Genomic DNA, 23,945 nt, shown 5'->3' with positions numbered 1-23,945 from the left:
GAGCAGATCAGTTTGGCTCTACTCTCTCCCTAATTCTATTGTTTAAGATGACAGTTCCCTTCTCCTTCTCCACTCTGAGGATGCAAACAAAGGAGCACATTGTTAGTGGTCTATGAAGCATAACAGTAGGCTTCAATAGTTTGATTAATTGAGCAGAAAAGATGTTTACAGTCCACTCTGACTACCTACATCTCACAAGCTGCTGCTTTTCATTAAGAGCAGACTTTATTAGTGGAGCCAGCAAGGCACATGTGATATTGGTGCCACAACTCTGTCATATCTGCAACTCTTCTGCCATAAGTTTGAAATGGGACTGTGTTGATGACACATCTGATGTTTAATATGTAGTCACAGTCTGTTTCTGCTGAAGTCTCAAAATCCTGCTTTTCTGAGTCATTTGTATAATGTGATGTTGTCTGCACTGGTCTCCCTTTTCTCCCAACATAATTATCTCAGAATGATACTGGGAAGGATTCATACATAGTCAGGGGCTGTGTAAGAAGGGTAGTTCAGATGCAGATTTGTACACTGTAGCGCCACATTTGATTTTGGGTTTTTGGAACCCAAATTATTCCTTTCGGTTCAGAAGATTCCATATTAGAGACACAAGATTTGGCTCTGATTTTCTGTATTTTTGTTTTGGTTTTCTTTTTTCAACTGAACACCCAGTTTTCCATTCTCACTCTGCTTGTGTTTAGTAACTCAGTTTAGAATTGCTAAGCAGAGCCCATTATAAACCTGCTGTGTAAAAGGAATGCTACTTTGAACCCCATTGGGCTGCATTTAAGTACATGTCCAGGAAATCTCTGAAGAGATTATTGATGCTGTCAGTTTTGTTCCTAATGTGCTGGGCTTCACAGCTCCAGAATGTGGCAGTGCCCTTGTTATACTGTTGCTAATGACTCAGAAGAGCAGGCTCTGTAGTCTCAGGAAGCCAGGTTGCTCTGTCTGTAATTGGAGATACCTTGCTGCTTTTTAGAGCTGGCACCTGGAAACCATGCAGAGCATAGACAGGGATTTGATATGAGTGAGAGTGATGTGGGCAACACAGTAGCCAACCTCCCAGTTATCAAGCCTGGCTTGTGATTTAGAAATGCTGACAGGAAGATGTTTCAAATGGTCTGGAAAGGTAAGTAATTAGGACTCCTTCTGGAACACGAGACTTCTTCCAGGATCTTCAAAAAGTATGTATATCATTTTTTGTTGGGGTTTTTTGTGTGTTTGTTTGGTTTTGTTTGGTTTTGTTTGTTTTGTTTGTTTTGGTTCTTAAATCTTTGCCATATATCAGAGAATCTATATGCTCTCCTGGTTGTCTGAGGAAGTTATGAAGTGGTGTGGGTTGTGGAAACGGAGAAGTCTTTCTTCTTGTTCCTGTCTGTTAGATATGGTTGCTATTATACCCTAGTCTAATGGAAATACTGGCAGTTGTATGCTAATTGAATGAAATGTACTTTAAGCTGGATTTTAGTGGAAGTAATGGCAGGAGGAAGCAACTACTGTGTAACCTGAAATCTTGCTATTTAGAAATGGATCAGGCTCTTTGTTGGGTTTTTTTGTTTTTTTTTTTTGTTATAGGAGTCTAATTCTATTAATTTAGTAGTTAGCTATTTCCACTTCATGAGCAAACTGTGGTCTCTCCCTGATGTAAATATGGAATATTGAAATCAATAGAACATGTCTAGATTTGCACAATGGAAAAGTAGCAAAAAAAGGACTTAATGAATATATTTTGTCTTTCCCTTTCTGTTAGTCACCTCAAGCATCCATACTGGAAAGTTTGCATTTCTGTGTGTTTGATGCAGAATATTTCAGTGTCTCTGAGACAGATAATTGGCATGTCTGGTGTTATCTTCATTTATTCTTGATGATCCTTTTAAATCATCCCTACTTAATGGAGAGTAAACGTGATTTGTTATTTGCTAGAGTAAACTTGCCAAGTCATTCAGTTTTATCATTATCCAAGAAAGCTTTAAGGACCAATATGATTTTGCTTTTAATTTTTTTCCCAGGACTGGGACATTAAGCTTCCCAGTTCAGATTCAACTGGCTTGGAACCTCTGTTTCTGAAAGATGGAGAAGCACAGGTGGCAGAGACTCACACTGTACATCTGTACACATTTGTACAGTCACTAGTGTTTAACTAGACAAGGATTTAAATTCCTAATGGAAGTGATGATGCAACCTTAATTTTTAGCTGTTGCTGTGTAACTCTATTTTAGGTGTTCTTTACACTGTAAGAATCAAGTTTTCTCCGAACAAAAATTAATGGAAGCAAGGGTGCATAAATTAATATGTTTATGTTAATATGCTAATAAACATATTAACTTACGCTTCATTTTGAGTTGTATAATTTCTTGTGCCAATGTTAGCAAAACAAAACATCAGAAAAAGATACCTCCTGCTTTCAAATTTATTTAGGGAGTTTGTTATACAAAAGTGAATTTAGAGATCTGACCTATATAATAGCCTGAACTAATACCACAAAGATATGTAGAAGTAGAAGTAACAGTACTATTTGGGATATGTTGGTTCCATTCTTCTTGCCTTTTAAGATCAGTTCTTAACTTTTAAAAATAATTTCTTGTTCTTCAGACTTTAGAGATTTTTTAATTAGTTGAGCATCTCATTCAATAAATTCAGGCTTTCAACCTATTTTCAGAATTAATAAGAATTAATCTAATGCCCTGGTTTTTCTGGGACAGAACTCTAAATTAATTTAAGAGAAACTGCAGTTTTGAGAGCCTGCAGAGCCCAATTCTGTGGGAAGAACCGAGGTAAGATGCTCTGGTATGCTGGTCTCTGTAATGGCCAAGGTCGAGGGTAGTTTTGAACCATGCAGGTGCTGTGGACTAGTAGGGGCAAAGCCCAGGGTAGCTGGCCCAATCTGGCCAGTTGAAGTATTCCATATGATAAACATCACCCTCACTATAGATCAGGAAGATCACAAGGAAGTTTGGAGCTAAAATTTCAAAGTTCACAACTGTCTGGAGCTGACTATAACTTTTTATCTTATATTAGCATTGGCTATAATATTAGTTCATTACTATTATTCTATTAAATCTGTTTTCGCTTCAACCCATTTTCTTTCCCCAATTCCCCCTTCTGGTTGGGATTGGATCACAGAGCAAACATCTGAACTGCAATATACACTTCAGTTGATGCTTAGGAATATTAATCAGCCTTGGTTTCCCAAACTGTTGCCTAGACTGTTCAAATGGGTGACTTTCAGCAAATAAGGTACCAGCATTAGAAGTGAAGCCACAATGATAATGTAGTATCTTGCAGCTGGGGTGAACTCCGTCCTGTTACTGCTCTTCACCATGTTACAAGGTGAATACATGGTAGTTAAAGACTTCCAAGTGACCTGGGATGTGACATATATTTAAACTGTTATTGTCTGAACAGCTTTACAGATTCCTTACCATATTCCTGTTCATGTCTACCTGGTCAAACAATGTCATTTTCTTTTCTGTGCAGAAAGAGCTCATAAAAAATAGGCTTCAGCAATCTAGCTAATGGGCATGGTATATGTATGTCAAGCTGGATCATGGAAAACTGCTTGTTACTCAGTGCCTCATGCAAATGTCTGACACCGAGGGTCAAGCTTTCCAGGAGAAATTGCCAAGCTAACACAAGTATGTGATAATGGAAGCTATTCGTCTGTAAAAGATCAATAGCTTGCAGCAATGACTAGTGCAAGCAGATTATAAAGCACTTTTTCAAACAGCTTCTTGGTTTTGTTTAAACAGTTGTTGAGTCCATCTGCTGACTATGGGCTGGCTTTTTAAGGGGGTTATTATTCATTCATTTATAAACTCTGGGTTACAATATCCACCTGCTTTAAAAAGATGTTTTCCATTTGATTGGCAAAAAGAAAACACAACCCATGTTTGTCCTCTTGTGTGTGTTTCTTCATATGCCTCCAGTCTGCATGCTTTTCAAAGAGCCTGTTGATAAGCAGAGCAATCCTCTGACCTCCCAATGTGATTGTTTGGTTAAGTTATGCTTGTCTTTTTGTCTTAGACAGAGGTAATATATAGGGCTGTTGTTCTTTTTGTGAGATTTTTATCTTTAATTCCAAGATCCCTTACCATAAGATGCATAACCTACATGCTTCAACTGTGTGTGAATTGCATTTGGAGGAGGGAAGGATTAGTGGAAAAGGGAGTCAGGGTGACTTTGCTATTTTGTTCATTCATTTAGCACTCTCACAGGAAGGGTTTTTTGATAACTTCAGTTTTGTAATCATAATGGCTTACTCAGTAGACAAAATATTTTTCTTTTGTCCTCGACTTAAAAAGAAGGATGTAAAAATTGTCAGTACAAGCCTAAGACCAATACTTCAGAGTAAAGCATAGAGCATTTTGGACTGAATGAGGAAGACTGCAGCTGGCCTCTCTGCCTCTTGTGTGTTCTAAGTGAGATGCCAGGGATGTCAGAGCAGACACATCCCTCTTTCATGAGTGCCTTTCCTTTTTTTACCCTTCTGTGTAAGTGGATGAGTGCCTAACTGGATAGATATTCTGGAGCATAATCTGTAGACTAGTTTGCAAAAATAAGGTGATAGAATCAGCTACCCTCACCCCTGCTTAAATAGCATGTCAGAATAGTCATTAGAAGAGAGTGGTAGCAGGGCAAATAGCTAGAAAAGTAACATTATTTGATGATAAGGGCTTTATTCTGTTGTGCTCTGCGTGTTGGCACTCCATGCTTGCTTTGTCTGTGCTACTGAGCAGCTAGAGCTATCTCCATGGAATGAGTCAAACCCCCAGTTGGGAGATGGACCCTATTTTCTCTCCCTCAGGTTTTGTGGTTTGTTTGTTTGTTTGTTTGTTTTTGTTTTTTTTGTTTTTTTGTTTGTTTGTTTTGTTTTGTTTTGTTTTTTTTACTATCTGGGCCAATTTTTGTCGACTTCGTGACCTCCCTTAATGTCAATGCTGGCACTCTCAGCTTGCTTTACTTAACAGAAACCCTCTTCGTTGTTCATGTTTAATTATCACCCATTCATTTCTAAAGCACCCAGCTTATCACTTACTGAGTCAGAGAGCAAGAGGTTGCTAGTGTGTAGAAAATAAATGTGCACAGACTTCATTAGCTATGCATAGCTGAACCAGTCCGCTGTTTAAATATCAGCACGCTTAGGGATTTGCCTTTGATACTACAGAGACATCCGCCCTACATGAAGCAAGAGTCACCTTTGATTTATCTTGAGTGAATCATGCTTCGTTCCAGGAGGTCAGGCACCCTGCCTCTTTCTTTCTTCCCTGCTCCTGCTTTGCCCTCGCTTACTCAGTGCTCTTTTACCCGCACTGTAACGAGTGTCTTCTGGCTGATGGCTCATTTTCAATTCTGACTCTAAGCCTTTGGTGTCTCTGAATGACCTCATCCTCTGGAAACTGGGATAAAAGGGCAGGGAAATGCAACTGTATACTTTAATACGTAATGTAAATTGGACTGTTGCAATTTGAGTTGTGAACCCTGCTTTTACCCTTCTTTACAACTATTTACTTTAATTTGTGCTGCATCTCCAAGAACTAACACCTTAAGGGCAAGGATCTAGTGCTACTTGTTACTAAAGCGCCGTGTACTTCTCCGGTGCTTAGTAATAACCCACTACATAATAGCTTTAACACTTGAGTGGTTTGAGTGCTTGCTGCTTTTCTTTGTACTGAAAGGCATTTCCCCTCCCTTGAGTAACAGCTGTAAAACATCAGTTCAGGCTGCAGATCAAGAGCTTATTTGGCCCATGTTTCTTTTGGGACTCTTCAGAATGGGTAATACTGTCACCATCAAGAGAAAAATTTGAGTATCCCTGTTCTGGGTGAGAAAGGGGTAATTTGAGTGACACATGCTTTTTGGAATTGCTTCTGCATCTTCCAGCGTCTCAAGGTGCCCCTGACAGAAAAGTGTAAAAGTGTTTCTTTTTTTTTTTTTTTTTTTTTTTTTCAGGTGTGAAAGCTAGCCAACTTTATCCTTTTGTGATCCCCAAAATGCAGCTAGGTCTCTAGTGTGTAATTTAATTACGATTGCTTCAACAGCTTGGCAGAAGTAGCATTTAGAATGAGGGCTGCAATCAGTCACTGATATCTGTGCACACCTGGCTGCTGTCAGCACATAAGCTATGGTCCAGCCATGCTACAGACTTCAATAGGATGGAAGGAGAGAGATTTTTTTTTACGGTTGGCAGTGATTACAGCTTCTGTTATCAACCTTTGTGCAGTTCAAGCAGTTACTTAATTCTCTTCCTGACACTGCTCAGCAGCTATGCCATTTCCATAAACATGTCACAGAAGGCTCTTGACACAATTTCGTTCCTTGTGATCTCTGCTGTATTTGACAGTATTTTTTTAAGTGGTACTTTTTGGTAGTCAAGGCAATCATTATCACTTTTCATGTTATTAATAGCTGAATGAGTGGCACTCTGTCCCTGGGTATTTTGCCCCATGAAAGAGCTGGACTCTGAAACTGTTCCTTCAGTAATGGCACACCCAGGGTGTGATCTCTGATAAGACATTGATGCAAGTTGACAGCAGTAACAGAAATGTGGTAGAGCTGAGCAGAGGTTTCTCTTTTTAATATCACCCCAAGCTCCATTTGCCAACAGTGATCTCTAGGTGCATTTTTCCACTAAATGTATGTCAATAAATTAAGTGTTCTAAATTTTGAAGTGTAACAAGGATTTGATTAATTTTAAATGTAGCTTTTCTCCTGTAGTCTGCAGATGTTGGCTTGGTTTAAGAAGTAGTAAATGTAAAAACTCAGGAAAACACCAAAATAGGTTTGAACCATCAATGTCAGTCTTAAAAGATTTTTTCTTCCTATATCAGTTGCACCACAGAAGCTGAGGCAATAGTGAATTTTGAAGCTGATGGGCAGTGTATCTAGTATTGGGTTTTGTAGATAAAAGTTCCTCTGAGCTTGAGGATCACTATTTTGAGTGGATTTTTTTTTCTTTTTTCTTTTTTTTTTTTTTTCCATAGTGCTATGAAATTGCATTGTATTGTATCCTCGATTGTACTGCCCAAATACTCGAGATTAATCTCATACCAGTTAGGGTATTATCACCAGGAAGTATTTTGTGCCACATGGCATGCAGATGGTATGTGTACTTTTGCAGAGAAGGGAAAAAACCTTTGCAAAAGCCTGTTAAACTTGCAGCTGTTGCTCTTGATCTACAATAGGATACCCCAGTCACCAATTAAGGTAAAAGCACAGGTGGCTTTGATGGTTGCCTCCATTTCCCTATGAATGTGCCATAACTATGGTTTATGAAAATGTGATTCCTATAATGGGACTAATGTCCTGTATGGGAACTCTGCTTTGCAATAAACTTTAGTCCATTTTTTGCCCTTTCTGGGTTTTGTGTGCTCTCCTATCTTCACAGTTAGATAACTGTGCTTTTAAGCCATTGCTCTAAATCTGATGTATGGTAAGTGGGCTGTAATGGTATAATTGAGGTGGGTTAGGGTTCTCTTAGTGCTTTCCCAGGCAGCATGGAATTGTCTTTCATAGTACATGCTGTATTGCCTTCTTATTCCTGTAGGGTCCTCAAGGTGATTTTGCAAGGCTGCTTAAGTAGAAAACAGTTTGCAAAGAGGAATCTGTTAATGGGTGAAAAACAGATGGAGATTGAGTTGGTCTTGGTATTTTATGGACTAGACTTCATTTCCAATAATGCTTATTTATAAATACAAAATTATTCTTCTGTTTTAAATGAGGTAATGAGATTTATGCCAGCAACAGTAGACCAAAATCTGGTGTCAGATTCTCTCAGTGCACTAATCAAATATGCCTAATTGTATTTTATTTAAGATTTATATATAAATGTTTATATACACCTTAGACTGAAAGCTACTTTTAAGATTACAGTCATTAACATGGACAAATGAATGTCCTAAAATATTTACAGGGTGCAGGTAGCTGAGAGAATGCCAACAGGTAGAGGGATGCAGATGGTGCTAGAATTTTTTTTTTCTTTTGGCTTTTGAGCCTTGGAGCCTGAGGCTACATAAGGGGGGAGGCTGAGGTGTGTAGGTAGAAACAGACAACTTGTACGCTTATCCTGCTTTTGCAACGGAAATTATTAACAGAAAAGTGAAGGCAGGAGGTGTCAGAGGTCCTGAAGGAGGTTCTTGCTCGCATGCTGCCTAATATACTGACTATTGCCTGTCATTGGAAGAAGGCTACCTATTGATCTCCAGTGAAGTTTAGCTGTATATAGGGACGTATCTTTATTACATTGCAATCTTGTTACCCAGGAGCTGATATAATAATCTCAGCTGTGGAACATTGGGGAATAGATGCAAAACCTTAATTACAGTTGTTTTCATAATGATCCCTGAGGTTCAGATTGAAACTGGCTGCTTGGGTAACTATAAAATAAGCTTTGAGAAGGTGTTTTTTGGTGGATTTGATTATTTTGGTGGAGCTGATTCACTCTGTACTGACATCTGAGGTCTGCACAAACAGTGGGAGTGGAGTCTGGGACTTTAGTTGCCTTTTACTACCGTTAGAGATTTTGGGCAACAAAATAATTTCTCTGGCTGTGGAAAGAAATTTTTACTTTTAAGTAAAAAAACTCCAAGAATAATCAAAATTACAGTAATTTTACTGGGTGATTAGTGTTAACTAAAACCCCACTTTGTTAATGCCTGGAAGATGCACAGAAGAAAAAGCTTCCAAATCGGTGAATGTTAGGTCATTTCAAAGTCTTGGGTACATCAAAACCAATGAAAATTTTTCTTGGGTGCTAGTTTAATTAGTGAAAACTGCACATTTAGGGCAAGAAAAACCTTGTATATTTCAGTGAAAATCCTAGAACAGTTCTGAAGAGAAAAAATGAAGAAGGAATAAAAAAGTGGGATGTGACTGGTTTCATATTTTGCAGAACAAAATTCAGGGTTCATTAGCTGAATCAAAAAGATGAATTCATCTTGACAATTACCAGAAAGAGCTTAAAAACCAAAGAAAGGAGACAACTAATCTTAGTTTCACAGTGTTGACTTAAGTTCATCCTCCTCCTTCTAGAATTTATGATTTAGGCAACCACTCTGCTGTGACCCCCTCAGACTCTTCCCAGATCTCTGTGTCGGAGATGAGCAGCATGAGCTTGTGGTGGTCTCCCTGACCTGGGAGCTGCCTTTCAGGCAGGGTGCTTGAGGGTGATCTTGAGTGGGATGGGGAGAGTAGAAAATTATCCCTTCCCTAGGAAAGCAGCCTTGTCTCATCTTTGTAGCGTGTATTTGTTTAAATGCCTCTCAGCCTGAGAGTAGTTGTGCTATTGAGTAACTGTCCCAGATAATATAACTGACCTCTAGATCAGAGTGTCTTGACTAAATTCTGGCTTTCATAATACACCTGCCAAATCTAAATAGTTTTTTCTTCCAGAGAGATTCTGGCATGTTGATGTTGAAGGAAGTGTGGTTGAAGCTGTGTTCTTCCTCTTGTCTCTGTTCTAAAGCCTAATTGCTGTGCTGACCACAGCAAAGCTGGTGTCAGGTTCGCTGACTTCCCATAACTATCTGTCATATTTCTATTTCTTTTCTTCAGATTTCACTAAATGACCTTCTGTCTGTTAAATTTCTGCCCTGCTGATCTCAGGCAAATGATGAAGATAGATAGCAATATCACAAGCCATCCATCATGCAGTTTGTAGGCCCCTTGGAAGCATCTGTGCCGTTAGTAGTTCATCTGTCACAGATATTCTCATAATTGGAGACCACAAAATACTGAAGAAAGGGCTAATCCTGGTATTACTTGTTACTACTGGAGACTTCAGGAGTCAGGTATCTTTTGCTTGGAAATGAAGACTGTAATGGGAAGTGCCTTTGCACCAGGGTTTAAATTATGGATCCAAACCAACTGCATGTTATAGAAATCAGTGCTACTGCTGACATAAGCAAAGACTTGGTTTTCTGCTTTCCTGTTGTAGCTGTATTGGTTATGTTACAAGTGCAGAATGAACTGAGCAGACATGGTTTTCAGGCCCTTGTTCTGTGTAAATGAAGAGGAGTTTTAAGGAGCAGTGACTGTGAATCTGACTTCTGGCATATGGTTGTAGGCACTCCAGCTGTGTGACAGGGGACAAGAATAAAATCTGGTCGAGGGAGTGTGTGTGTCTGTGTCTGTGTGTGTGTGTAAGAAATATCAATATGGATCTCAATGGGCATAATGTTTGACTGCAGAAAACATACCAAGGTACCCAATGGGGCATTATGTCAAACTTTTGTAACAGTACCATCAGCTGTGCAGCATATATATAAATATGCAGTAGATTACATAGCTAAAATACCTGTCTGAAGTGGAGTTGGCATCTTATGTTAGACCACAAAGGACACCATGGTAATGCTGCATGTTTAACTTCAGTGTTTACCTGGATTTTTCCATGTGATGCTGCAGCAGATAGTGCTTCAGCATGGAGAGTATCTTGAGAATTATTTTGTTACAGTAACTTGAATGCTGAAAACTGAGCCAAGACAGAATTGTCTATGCTTCTTCTTGTTTAAACACACATTGTAGCAGTTAAATGTTTGTACTCGAAGTTAAAAAAAAAAAAACAAAAAACAAAAAAACCCAAGAGCCTTCTTTTTGTCTATTTTTTCCTCTGTTTTTGACACCTTGTTACCAGTGTTGAACTTATTTTTCATTTGTTCCAGCTGGGAAAGACTGGGTGCTTAAATCCCTTACCTCATCCTGCTGAAATAGAGATACTTTTGATGGGCACTTTGTGTTTGTGCTTTGTCTCAAGGGAATCACCCTCACAGACATTCCTACTTGGATATGGAATTGCCACTGATGGCTCATGTGCATGGAATATTTATATATCAAGTAATTTAAACTTGATACTTTTGGCACGCCAGAGTACATAGCGCAAATATCACATGAGAGATTTGTCCTAAATTCATTGTGGAAGTTATTAAAAATGCATAGACATGATATCATAATGCTTCATGTTTTAACCAAATTTCATCCTGGAGTTCAGGGAAAAATAAAAATAAACTTGGAAGTATTTTCTGAAGTGGAACTAGGTATAGCACAATGCTTGGGATGGAGCAGAAAGTAAGATCAACTATACATCCTCCTGCACAGAGTCCTGCACTTGCCTACCTCCTTTAGAAGCCAGGATGCTTAAATTCTTTCTGTTGCAGAGATGAATTCCTGAGTGAAGTAGAAAGTAAAGAGTTTTTCATACCTTCACTACTGCCAGGAAATTCTTATGTATGACCAGCAAGATGTGAACCAGCTGGGTAACAGAAGTTACTCCCTGTCAGACACTTCCTAAGCATACCTCCATGTTCAGGAGCAAAGGGTGGAATAACTGCCTCTGAGTTCCCTCCAGCTCCTTCTCCTAGATGGAAAAGGGCTTTTTTCCTTTCAGTTCTGAGCAGACAGAAGTGAAAGTCTTTAGTCCTAGCAAGTTTAGTATTTGGGGACTTGTTTTCTTTGCCCACCTTAAGCACAGGAGGTTCAGACTTGCAAGAAAAGGGTGCTCACAACTGCACTGGGCCTGCTGGCAAAGAGCCTCCAGTACAGATGGCTCTCTGCCCACACGTCTCTATTTGTGAGGAGGCCCCCAGTGTTTATGTTAACAGTGATGAGTTTGAGAGATAAAAATAGGGAGTTGTTTGCTGTTCATTTGTTCTTTATAAATCTGCAGTGAACTTTTTTTTTTTATAAAGCACAAATTCGACAGAAAAATTTGTTAACCTACTAGAAGAGCAAGCTGTCAAAAAGCCAAGCTGCAGATGTCTGAAGCGCTGAAATATTTAGTCCTTGTTTCTTATACTTCTTCCCCTGCCTCCACGAGATGGTGCTGTGTTCCCATAGACCTAGAGAAGCCTTTGCTCGGCTTTTCTCAGACTCTCGATGGGTGTTTGGAATACAGAAACCTGAAATGAAACAAGAATGAATATCTATCTCTCCAGTTGCCTTTTTCTCCTCTCCAAATTAATATCAAAGAGGTTTTCCAAAATCACCTGAGGCTTTGTGTAGTCCTCTGCAGTTTACATTGTCTTTGCTGTTTACTGAGTCCTGTGGCTTTGCCATGACTTAAGAGGGTTTAGGAAACACTCCAGGGGCCCCTTCAAGATGTTGTAGTTTCAGAGTAGCCACACTAAATTACAAACAGTAGAGCTGAGACTGTCTTGTTCTCTGTGGTGATTCCTTGTTGAAAGCCTGCTCAGTCGAGAAGCTGTTTACATATTGCAGGGGTCTGCCTAATTCCATGCTTATTTATTTATTTATTTATTTAGGTTTTGTGCAAAATGTTCCAAGGCTTTAGCCCTGGAAACTTAAATTATCTGATCATGTAACTTCAAATAATTAGCAGTTCTGCTCTCCTCATTATTCTATCGCAAGCTTTGCCACTTATGTGGAAGCTGTGGTTTTGAGAGCTCTTGTGTATTTTATGTCTCCTGCTTTCAGTTAGATTTGGAGTAGAGAAATACTGATCTGGGGATATTGTCTTTGAAAGGAGGAAACATTGGAAGATAGAGTTTGAAAAGACTGAAGTTCACTGAGCTTCTGACAGAAGTGAGGAAGAGACTCATATGGAATAAAAAGAAAATTCCTTTTTACAGGCTGGCCCAGGCAATAGCCGGTCTTGGGTTTCTAAAATGAGTTTAATGTCAGTGTGGAAAGTGATAGAAGTGACTCATTAGTTATTTTTGAAGTCACAGTTAAAGAACTTCTATTTGTTCCGCAGAACTTATTATTTCTTTTCTGAAACAGGTGCCTGGGGCACAAGGCTTCTTCAGCCACTGTGTCTCCCTGGAGTCTGCCATTTTAGCTTCCTGGTTGCCACACTTACCTTCCTGTGTTGTAGGTGTGGGTTCAGTGTCTTCACAGCACTTCCTCTTATTTTTTCATGCTTCTGAAAAAAACAGTCTGACCTCCCATACTCTCCCGCTTTTGTTTTAAGCATTTTCCAAAAACTTGAACTTGCACTTTCCTATTTTTTCTTCTTACTGAGTGTGGAGTCCCCATGTCTCATCCCTGTACATGGTGTGGAGGCAATGTGTAAAGATGTACAAAGTCCTTGCATCCTAAATGAGGCTGAGAGTAACTTTTCTTCCAACTTTTTAACTCCTTATAACTAGTCCTGATTAATGTGGAACACGTACAGCTCCAGGGCAAGACTGTAAAAGTTTTCCATTTCAAATATGCAAATACTATCAGCAGGACTGCTAATGCGCATCTTAGAATTATCATAACTGTTACATTTAGTCAACTTGGGAACTTTAAGGCCTATCTAAATTGATGACACTGTTGCATAAGGATTGTTTAGTACTCTCTTAGCTCAGGACACATTTTGAATATGAGCTGCAGTTTCTGCCAGCAGCCATTAATCCCCTTGAGCTGTGGCATGTAAACACCAAAGCAAGTGAAGCTTCTTATCTGGATACCACTGACAAATTTTTGAAGTTCCCAGTAATTGTTCCAGTGCTCAAAGCTCCTCTTCAGCTTCTCAGCCAAATTTTAATACACAGATAAGGCTTTAGAAAAACTTCTGAGTGTGATCAGATATGCACCAGAGATATTTTTGACCTCAGAGGTGGTGGTTCTCATCAGTACTTGGTAAGTGTCCTGCCTCTGCTGCTATGAAAATTTAGCAAAAATAAAATCTAGGCTGCCCTGGCTGGCTTTCCTCTGTAAAACTTCCCCAGAACCTTATCTGAGGAAGTCTTGTCTTGATGTAGTAGTTATGGCTTTCAAGGTGCAGGGTGTTGAAAAGTATGCTCGGAGACTTTATGGATAACACTGTGAGAGTGTTTAGTGTTTTCTACACATAGTGTGGCATTTCTTTACCCTCTTAAAAAGTATGCATGTTACTAAATAATTGCAATAGCAAGAATTGTTCAGTTAACTGGCTCTTGTTTATTACATATACATGATACTGGACTTCGAAGACCAGACTGGATCACAATCTGTCAGGAGCTTGAGGGCATTTTGGAACTGAAGGCAGGGGCATGGGTGAGGAGCAGTACAAAGTATGGTCTGTTCTATATGGGGAGCTTTGATCTAATGACAGTAGTATCAGCTAAGTACAGCTTTTGTCCTGGCTCACCCTGTCATTATAGGTGTAGTGCAGGCTTCTGGCTTCTTTCTCTGTTCCTGTCTTCTCTCTGCCTGGGGACTCTCTGGTGGGGGGGAAAGGGTTCTTTGTCTTTGACGTGTGCTTCCTTTTGAAGGCAGCCCAGGGTCTGAACAGAGCAGCAGCTGTGAGTCGACAGAGCTTGCAGTTAAACAGCAGGAGGACCCAGTGGAGCAGAAGGAATTGAATTCTCCAGGGTCAGAGTTTTTAAACTATTACACCAAGCAAAGTTTCCCTTGCTCCCCATTTGTTTGCTTGTTTGGCTTTTTTCTTTATTTTGAAGGGTCCTAGGTTACCTTTGGCATTTGCTGCTGATACTTTTTACATCTTTTCATCCTGGGAACTGCAAACTACAGCTGTTAGTATGATTGTTTCATGTCAGTGGCAGATTCTTCTTCAAAAGGCAACTGAAAGATGGCAAGGACTGGCAAGTTGGGGATTATGTACCTGTCTTCCTCTGGGTGAAATCTGGCTAAGGCCTTGAGAAAATAATAGCTGCTACACTTTGACGGCAACTAAGCAGCTTATGTTAGGGGATGTTTGGAGGAGCTGGTACAATCAGAATAATTCTCCTACTTTTGGTTCTCATTAGAGCTTGTGGTTGCAGTAGAGAGGTGAAAAAGCTGAATAAGCTTTGTATGTTACCTAGATATGTAAATGCTACCTGGTGAATGCTGAAAACTGTAGGTTCTTTTTAATGGTAATCCAATGGGAAGTAGTCCAAGCCACTGTTCACAGTCTCTGGCATTTACAGTTTGCAGGCTTTTACTTAGTTGATGTTTGGTTAGTGCTAGTTCTTTCAGAAACAAAGGTTAAGCTCAGATGTTCTCAGAAACCTGTGAAACTTGGAAACCTCACAGAAGTATCTCTTCCTAAAAGCAATAGGGGAGACCTTGGTGCCAGAAATCCTGTGATTTCAATTGTTTGTCAGCACAATACAAACTCCAGGAAGCACAGTGATCAGGAATTTCCAAAGATATTTCTGAGCAACTTCAGTGAATCCACCTGAAGCTGGTAAAGACAGCACTAAATTGTTTGAGAATGGTTAAGGTCAGATGGCACGGGAACATCCTCCTACTTTGCAAACTAAATGGAGCACTTGATATCAGCTTGCTCCAGAACTATCAAGAGGTTAAATTTGATCATGACTAAACACAGCCGAAAAAAATCTGTTTTCTGTCTCCTGCCTTACATGTTACCAGTTTCAGGGATCCTATTTCAGCTTTTCTCTGACGTAGGATCTTTTCCTGATTGTGTGAATGGAGTTTGTACGTTAACTTATATGGAGAACAGGAAACCATTTCTATCAGCTGGGTGAGGATGCTAAAGGACCTTAAAAGATGATTCAGCAAAGAAGGTGACTGGAGGCATGAAAATATATATATATATATATATAGGCACACATATATATAAAGATAGAAAAATTGCAGTCCTTATGTGTCACAACTGCAATATTTCTTGGTTTTTTGGGAGAAGCTCTAGACAAGAAGGACAGATTTTCACTCTTTAAGTGAAGGAAATTTACTGGTGATTGACCATAATAATGAACAAAAAATTCTAAAACAATCCCTTGAAGAAACCAGCAGTTAAAAAAAAACAAACAAAAAACCCCAACCAACCAACTAAACAAAACAAGGAAAAAAACCCCAATCCAAAAAGCCACATATAGAGAAAACAAAGCAAAACCAACAAAACATAAAAATAAATCAATCCCCCCAAAATTATGTATTTGATACTGTTTGCTTGTGATGAAAGTAGATGCCTAAATAGGTAGAGGATAGAGATTATTTCCTATCCAATCTGCTGTTGCATTTCTAGTACTTACACAGCATTATTATGTAGTCAATTAGAAGGCAAATGTTCTAGGAATGTCTCCCTTCCTCCTACCATCAATGCCTTTGCCTCAGTTCACAAAATAAATTTTTCTTTTTTTGAGTAAGAGCTTAGTAATGGAATGTCTTACTGTCAGGAAAACTAGTTCCAGATATCTCTAGAAGCAGTATACCCTCAGGGTTAGGCCTTGTTGATGACTTTAAATAAACCCCTTGGATCTATGATGCCTTTTCATTCTAACTTCACTGAAGATGGGTTATTTTGTAGATAAGCATTGGACAGTGATGAGTATTGTCTGAATGTAGAGAAGATAGCACTGCACTACTGCATAAACTGTTTCTGAATGTCTGAAAGGATGCAATAACAGTAAGAAGCTGGTGGATTGTTTCTCTTTACATAGATTGGTACTATTCCTTTCTGGTTTCCTTCAGCTTCTAGTGAGATGAGGTTGTGTTTAACAAAATATTTACTTCCTTGAAAGATTAATATCACACTCAGTGTGATGTAATTCATTCTCAGGGCTGATGCAACCCTCCCTTTTGAAGTACAACTCCAAAATGTTAGCTGGAGGTACTTCCCTTCCATACTTCGTATGTGGGGATCTCTGTCCCTGAGCTGTCTTGGAGAGCTGCTGTTGCTCTTCATTTTGCAGTCTTCCTCATGCTGTCAGGAGAGCACCCTCGTGTTGATCAAGTGCCAAGAATTTGCTGTTCTGTTTGGTTAGTGTGATGGATGACTATTTCTCTGCCTTTTCACTGTTTGGAACCAAAATGTGGGTTTGTAAATTAGAAAGTGATTAATCTTTCCTAATGGAACTCGGTGCTGCAAGCAGAATCTCACCCACTGCTGCTTTATTAACCTTCACCAAAGCCTGCATTACCTCAGATTAGGTAATTGGTCATTTATAACACCTTTATACACTTGCCCCTTTCCTGAGACTTTTCTATTAAGATAATGTAAAAACTGAGCTCAGGCCTTCTTTCCAGGTTTGGCTGCTCCAAAAGTCCCTCCCTTAGAAACTGTCTTGCTTTACCCTTCAGCAGAGTCCGGCCAGAATGGTTCTCCATGAAGTTGCTCTGGGAGGTCAGGTTATTTCAGAACTGGATTTTTGATATGTTGATCGTGCTATGAATGGGTTTTGATGTGAAATTCAGAGAAGCAGAAGGCTGCAATGGACCTGAGGAGTAATTTCCTCCACTACTGTGCTTTGTAGGGATCCATATTTCATAATACCTTTCAGAAATACATGAAGCTTTATCCCTCAATTAGAGCAGCTTTTTGCCCCTGTTCTCTGTAAAGGCTTTTTAAAAGCTTCATTGCTCTGCTGATTAGAAACCTTTGTCTAATTTTCAGTCTAAATTTATTCTTTGGCAGTTTATAACCATCTGTTCTTTACCAGTATTGTCCTTTAGTTAAATAGCAATTTCCACTCCTCAGCTATTTCTATCCCCCGGGTATTTATGCACATCAAGTGTATCCCCTTTCAACATTTATTTAGTTGGTCTGAAGAAGCCAAGCTCCCTTAATATTCTTTTTATCAGATAGGCTTGTTGGTCCCCTGGTAGCCTTGCTCTGCATCTGTTTCTGTTAATTTTTCTTGACCAGTATCGTATGTGCATTGTCATTTGTTTGAGTTTAGAAAGCACAGCCATGCGTTTCTGGGAAAAAAAAAAAAAAAAAAAAAAAGTGTTGGGTTTTTTTTCTGGTTTTTGTGTGGAAGTATGACTCTCATCCAAATTGTGCTGCTGGTTTTCCTAGAAAGTTTTACCTTCTCTGGTGCTTGGGAAATATAGGGGTAAGTAATGGTGGAAATGTGTGAGCAGTGCTGGCACGAGACTACATGAAGGCTTTTTTGCGAACCTGGGAGTATCTAAAATTTCTCCCAGCATTTCCATGCTCAGCTGCACACGGCTGCTATTATCCTCTTCAGAGGTGCATTGTGGTGTCTGGCTGGTCTGGCAGAGTTGTTTCTTGATAAGCAAACCTTGGTGAAACTTGGCAGATTTGGATACACTGTAGACATACTCTTATGGGTAGCGTAAGAGTACACACATAGATATGTATGTTATATAGATACCTGGCATGGAAGCACACTGGAACCAGTCAAACTCTTGTTAAGGTCAATGAAGAAGAATAGAATCCTCCAGGGCCTGAATCATTTAATTCTAAAATAGATCTTTCTAAAACATTTTACTGTCTATTGCTTATGAACTAAACTTATGAGCATCCTTATAATTAGGATATATAGTTGATTAAACCCACTGTTTTCCCTAGCCTGTACTAGCCAAGTGGAGCTAATAGCTGTTACATGTCATTCAAGTATGTGTTAAGGAAAAGCACAAAGGCTTGTGGGGTCATTCAGTATTTTAAAACTATACAAGTAAGTTAGGTGTGGAGAAGCAGAAAATATATGACAGCTTGGTGAATGATTGCTTGTGGGAAGATCTTGTCATTGTCAGCAGCTACAAGTTTATTCTGTCACTTTCTTTTGAAAGCTGAGGGTATGTCTTGAAGAAGTGCAAGTAAAAGCAAGAGGAAGAACAAAAGCCTGCAACACCTTAAGTGGTTGGTGGTCCAAGAATGTGTATTCTTTGCCATACTGGTGAAATCCAGAGTTTTGTTTTTCTGTGTAACACCAACAATTTCCTCCCCATTTCTCTTGGCAAGTTTGGTAATGAGCAAAGACAAAACACATTCAACATGTTAGGGGCTCTTGTCTCTTCTCTGTAAGGGCATGCAAAGAAGAAATCTGATGTATGGAAGGTACTTCAGAAGTTTGCTCTAATGTTGAACTTATTCCATGGAAACAGGACTGCAGCATGAGCCAGTTCTTCCTAGCAGCACAGCAAGGTCTTTGTTTGTTTTTTGTTGGTTTGTTTGTTATTGTTGTTTTGGTTTTTTTAAACAACTGGGGAGGGACAGATGAAGGATAACAATCCAGGAGATAAGCTGATGTGCCTTTGTTTTGGCCTTGCACTATTTCAGAGAAACAGAATAAGTTTACTTGTCAGCTATTTCAATGAAAGAAGGGAAGTCCCTTAAAGGAGCCTCATCTGTTGAGCAGGTGCTTCCCAGTGAAAAGGAAGGCTGAGTAGGAACTGTGTAGTACCAAATGTGCTGGGTACTATATACATGAGTAGAATTTAGGGCACACATGTAAATGGTTCTCAGGACTTTGAAGTCCTGAAGGATATCAAGAAATGTTGGGAAGCATTGAACTGTTGAAGAAGAGGGCCTAAGTCAGTGGGCATATTAATTAATTTCTTTGTTTGTTTTTCTCTAGTCTGCCCAAATGTGGCTCACATCAACAGCTAAGTGTATAATTTTTGGAGTGTAGACATATTCCTGCTCTGTAGAGAAAATCTGCTGAAAAGCAAAGCCCTTAGAAGGCAAAAAGAATGTGAATGCTATAAGATAGCTATTATTTTAGGTTTTTATGATCTTGTCCTATGCCAAAATACAGGCCGTGTGACCTCAATCTAGACAACGGGGCTATTTCCTGTACATAGTGCTTGTGAGATATTGTGGAGCAGTTTGCAGAATTAGAGTGTATGGATAGATGTATAACCCTTTATAAAGTAATTCTAACATTTCACACTTATTATTAGTTTTCATGGACTGTGACGAATAAGTACAAGTATACAAGAAAAAGATTTAATGATAAGATTTTAGCAAAAGTCAACAATAATGAGTTCCTTTTTTTTATTATTTTTATTTTTACTCCTTGCTGTTATTATCTCTGGGGCTTACTAATCCCTTACTGATACATGAGGTCTAGGATTTGAAACAGAACAATCTTGTTCTTCACCCCAATTTGAATGAAACACTAAACATACATTAGGGTCACTGGTGAGAAAAAAGTCAGTGATTTATTTTCAATACTATTATCATAGTATCAATTGGTACCAAAAATGACATTTCCTCTGTAGCAATCTCTTTCATGTTACTTTGTTATCCTTGGAGGTTTTTAATCTTAATGTTAGAGCCATGTGATATTTCTGCCCTTTCTGTGCAAGGGAGGCTACTAATCAGCACTGGGGTTCTGTTCTGGCAGACCAAGTTATTGTTATATGCGATGTCTTTTCATTGTGCAGTTTTCCATGCTTAAGGAATGAGATTCCCAAATCTCCTTTCCTAACCTCAATCTGGGATTATTGCAATCTACAAGATACTGACATTAAAAGTTGAGCAAAATGGAGCAGATGTAGTAATTTTCAGAAACATAAAATACAAGGAGCAAAGTGCTGGAAAGCCTCCATGGATCTTTCGGTAACATGATTGCTGCTACTTGTGTTCTAGTAGCACTTTTCATTGCAAAGTGCTCTTTGGACTAGCTACATGCCAGGCTAATTCTCCACACCTTTGGGATGGGCTACACCCGTTTTTCAACAGCGTGGAGCACTGCCACTTGCACAATTTAAGGAAACAGATGAAGGAGAATTCCATACCATGCTAAAAGCAGAAGAATTCAGGGACACAAAATATATTTCATTACACTGCAACTGGATATGCCCTCCCTTTTGTTGCCAGAAGTTCTGAAAGGCTTTAGGAGAGATGCTGTGTTGTGGTATTAAGACATGTTTTAAAAGCCTTTGCATCCTGAAGTCCAAGGAACTGATGTGAGCAGTGTACAACAGGAACTTACACAAGCATAAGACCATTTAAAAGACTGATAAGCTAATGGAACTCTGCATCTTCAGTACTGGCTCATCAGTAATAAATTCAATACTGTGACCAGACCACCTGGATCACTTGGGTTCATTCACAGCATCCAGAAGGGACACAGTTTAATTTAAATATGTACTTGCTCTCTAACTGAGCAATAGAAGTAGTTTATTGACTCTGTTTTTCAGCATCTCTTCTCAGAAGTCTGATTTTTGGTGATATCTTCATGAAATTAGTTTGGGGTAGGAATCTTAGTGAAGCAGAGACCTGATTAAAACTCGTAAAGTAAAATAAATAATGGCTTTAGTTAACCTAATAGTAGCTGTTTCAAATAAACTGAAGAGGGTTTTCTCTTTGTATGCAGAAGGGAAAAGCTACTTTGCCTTCCATGAAATGCAAGCCTTTCTGAGCAGCTTCAATTGTTATGGAGATAAAAGTTCTCTATTTAGTATTTTGAAGTCCCAGGTATTTATGGTTTTATATCCTGAAGAACCTTCTTTTACAAGGGGCTGCTGCTCTTCTTTTCCAAACCATTTTTCTCAATTTAATCACAAAAAAATAAGATTTTTATTCCTAATAGACAGAGAATTCAGTCAAACATTAGCAACAGGCAGTGTTCAGACACTTAACTACCAGCTCAGAGACCACATCTTCACTCAGGTACATTTGATTTGAACCTGTCTTTTTATTAAACCCACAGCTAAAAATCTCCTCAGTTCCTTCTAGCAGTTTCTTATTAGTTTGGGGAGTTTCATTCCCTTTGTTTAGCAATATATAAATACTGGAAATTTCCAGAGATCTTTGCTTCAAGACTCAAGCTTCTTTCCATAATGCATTATGACTTCTTAGCTTACACTGGTGCCAGAGGACTATTCAGGTAAATAGGAAATGCAGTAGAGATGTTAAAATCTCCTGAACAACTTTAACTCTGTTGAACTGTTGAGCTGCTGTAGGATCATGCTTTTAGATAGCTTATTCATAAAGAACAGCTATAGTCATACTGTAGTGGTCTGTAGTGCTTCACCTGGCAGTAGCAGGAATTCCTTTGAAGATGCTGGCTGGAGCTTGGCATAGACTGGAGGCATCGGTTTATTTTAACAGACCAGGGAAGTAGGTTTGTACAGCATGAGTCAACCCAAGAACAGATGGGCACTGTCAGGGCAACAGCACTGTGCTATGATGTTAGGATTGAATGATACAGAGATGCAGAGAGAGGCAAAATGTAAAAAATTATTTTTGAGGGAAGAGGAAAAACAATGAGATTTCTGGAGATGCAAAAGCTAAGTGATAGCACTGGGGTGCAAAACACTTTGTAATCATTTATAAGGAAGCTAAACCAAGGAGTGGATAAGGACATATAAATTGGCAGCAGATTGTGGTTTATGGTAATGACAGTCCCAGAGGAATGTCTTTCTCTTGGTGACATTGAAGTAAATTGCATTACTCAAGATGTATGCTAAGGGTGGATAATGAGATGTGTGCATGGGAAAGAAGACTGCTGCTTTTATGATGCTATGAAATGACTGAGATGGGTGCATGTGTGTGTCTGTGTGTGCCCGTGCATGCGCATTCTAGGAGGGATGCAGGGAAAGGAGGCAGGCAGCAGAGCAGGATGGGCAGAATGTTATCTGTCTGAAAGCCCTAGAGTTGAACTTGTTAGGAAAAGAGACTTCGGTCATAAATATTGACCTAAACGTTTTTCCAAATAGAAATAAGTCTTTAAATGACTAAAGCTTTACCTTACCTTCATCTGAACAATGAGAAACACTCATTATGTTATATTGATGTTTTGTGCTTTGGACTGCAATTGCCTGTGGAAAATGTCTGACAAGCTGTCTTTCTAAGGCTGATGACTGGAAAATCCTGAGTAAAGTTTATGACCTGAATGTCCAGGCTGGAATAGGTTGTCTGTGACTCAGAATTGAACCACTTTCCCCACCTTGACTACTCTAAAGTCTTGCATGCCTCTAATAACAGAAATGCTGGTGGGCAGAGAGCACTCATATCTATGCTCTCCTCACTATGCCAGGATAGGAAAACTTGTACCAGAGCTTTAAGAATAGATCCATTGTTCATCTAATCATTGATCCTGGCTCTGTGATGCACCAGCTTTGCCTCATGGCCTTCTTATTCTGGCAGAAACTTTAGAGACAATGCACTTCTTTTACTTGACACTACACATCATCACACCTTATTGCCATAACTGAGTGTCTTTAACTGGCTCTTGAGCAAAACACCTGGATAATGGTTTTCATGAGAAGGTGTTCAAGCATTTTCTTGATTCTGGCCTTTCAAAGAGCGTTTGGATAATTTGTGATTTAGAAATCATAAATAAAGTGGATAAGAGGGTTCCTGGAATATCAAATCTGTGTTTACATACAACCAAACTGGTTACCAGATGAACAGTAAGAGGGGCAGTGCAAAGGCTGCGCTGCTGTAAAGTGCCTCAGTCTACAGAGAGGAGTGCAGCACAGACAGTACCTGTAGCCATGTCACCAGGAGAGAGGCAGTGGAGGTCCAGGAGCAAGAATCTCCAGGCAGCTGCTATGAAGGAGTGTGATGCTCTGCTTATTTTTGCTGCTGCTCCAAGTTTTAAAAATACCTCAGTCTTTTTTTTCATTGCCCTGAGCTACAGGCAACTGTCTACTTTTCAAACAGGCATGGGTTTGGGCTTATGTGGTGGGATTTTGGGTTGGTTCTTCAAAAATTTCTATTTTATTTTTAAGTATTTACAACTGTAATTTCTTAAAGTGAAGTTTTGGCAGTTCAATAACTGCTCTTAAATTTTTGATGAGAGGGATTCTTTGTTTGGGTGTCTAAACCTTTGAGAAGTGTCTTCATACATAGAAAAGATTTGCTGATATTTAGACACACCACTGCCTTTTGGATATAGGGGCTTTGGTCATTCCTTCCCATTGCAGTGCCTTTTTTTCAAAAGCAAAGAGGAACTTTACCTTGAAGAATGTGTCATCTTAAAGCTGACTTGTTCCCGAGAGCAGCGAGGGAGTCTCTGCCAACAGTGGCTGAAGTAAATTCACCCAGGCTGATGGCTGATGAAGGGATGGAGGATTTATAACTTATTTGAGTTTCCATACATCACCCTCTGTGTCGCTTGCTTATGATGGCCCTGCCAAAAGATAAAGAAGTGCAGGACGCTCAGTACAGGCTATGGTGACAAGCCAGGGACAAATGTCTCTGTTGGGTAAATTGATTTGAATGGTTGTAGTGAAATATCAGGCTGAGCTGAAAACATGATTGGATTTAATGATCCTTCTAGGTTTGTAACCTGGTGGAATTCCAAATGTAGGTAAAGTTAAAGTCATCTGTGTGGGTATTTTGTCTAGAATAGCAGGAC

General features: G+C 39.3%; 1 protein-coding gene across 12 annotated transcripts in view; it reads left to right on the top strand.

Annotated features, from left to right (window-relative positions):
- NRXN3 (neurexin 3) overlaps positions 1–23,945 on the top strand; it is a 942,831-nt gene that overhangs the window by 422,116 nt on the left and 496,770 nt on the right. The gene's annotated exons all lie outside the window — the stretch shown is intronic.

Source organism: Heliangelus exortis, chromosome 5 (assembly GCF_036169615.1).
Source record: "Heliangelus exortis chromosome 5, bHelExo1.hap1, whole genome shotgun sequence".
Lineage (NCBI taxonomy): Eukaryota > Metazoa > Chordata > Aves > Apodiformes > Trochilidae > Heliangelus > Heliangelus exortis.
This window is presented reverse-complemented; position numbering and strand designations above follow the sequence as displayed.